We start from the raw sequence: 1,047 nt of genomic DNA, 5'->3' as shown, positions 1-1,047 counted from the left end.
TTCTACCAATTACACAGAAACAAACATAGGGAGACTACCAAATTGAGGAGACAAAGAAATATGGCCCCAAATGATCTGAAAGAACAGATCAAAACTCTAGAAAAAGAAGAAAACAAAATGGTTATAGCCAACCTATCAGATGCAGAGTTCAAAACATTGGTGATAAGGATGCTTAGAGATCTCACTGAGTACAGCAAATGCATAAGGGAAGAAATGAAGGCTACACTAAGTGAAATAAAGAAAAATCCGCTTCCACAGTAGACCTACATACCACTGCAGCCATGTTTCTAGTGAATCCTGAGAAGTTCCAGCACATTTTGTGGGTACCCAACACCAATATCGATGGACGATAGAAAATAGCTATCGACATCATGCAATGAAAGGTGTAGGGTAAAGATATGCTCATGTGGTGCTGAGGAAAGCAGACATCAACCTCAACAAGAGGATGAGGTAGAACAAATGTTTACCATTATGCAGATCCCACTCCAGGACAAGATTCCATGCTGATTCTTGAACAGACAGAAGGCTGTGAAAGATGGAAAATACAGCCAGTTCCTGGCGAATGGTCTGGACAACAAGCTTCATGAAGACCTGGAGCAACTGAAGGAAATTTGGGCCCATAAAGGGCTGTGCCACTTCTGGAGCCTTTGTGTTCGAGGCCAGCACACCAAGACCATAGGCCATCAGGGTCACATTGTGGGTGTGTCCAAGAAGAAATAAATCTGTAGGGTTTGTCTGTTATTAAATAGTTTACACACAAGGGAAGGGAAGGGAAAGGAAAAGAAAAATCCACAGGGAACCAACAGTGAAGGGAAGGAAGCTGGGTTCACATCAATGATTTGGAACATAAGAAGATAAACAGTCAACCGATACAGAATGAAGAAAAAAGAATTTTTTTTAAAAGGAGAGAATAAGAAGACTCTGGGATATCTCCAAATGTACCAACATCCAAATCATAAGTATGCCAGGAAAAGAGGAAGAGCCAGAAATTCAAAACTTATTTGAAAAAATAATAAAAGAAAATTTCCCTAATTTGGTGAAGGAAAT

General features: G+C 40.0%; 1 pseudogene; it reads left to right on the top strand.

Moving 5' to 3' along the window:
* The first annotated feature begins 281 nt into the window (after positions 1–281).
* LOC129077312 (40S ribosomal protein S18-like) lies at positions 282–720 on the top strand (annotated as a pseudogene).
* The last annotated feature ends 327 nt before the right edge of the window (positions 721–1,047 follow it).

Source organism: Pteronotus mesoamericanus, unplaced genomic scaffold, assembly GCF_021234165.1.
Source record: "Pteronotus mesoamericanus isolate MK-2021 breed Mesoamerican mustached bat unplaced genomic scaffold, CSHL_Meso_final contig_657, whole genome shotgun sequence".
NCBI lineage: Eukaryota > Metazoa > Chordata > Mammalia > Chiroptera > Mormoopidae > Pteronotus > Pteronotus mesoamericanus.
This window is presented reverse-complemented; position numbering and strand designations above follow the sequence as displayed.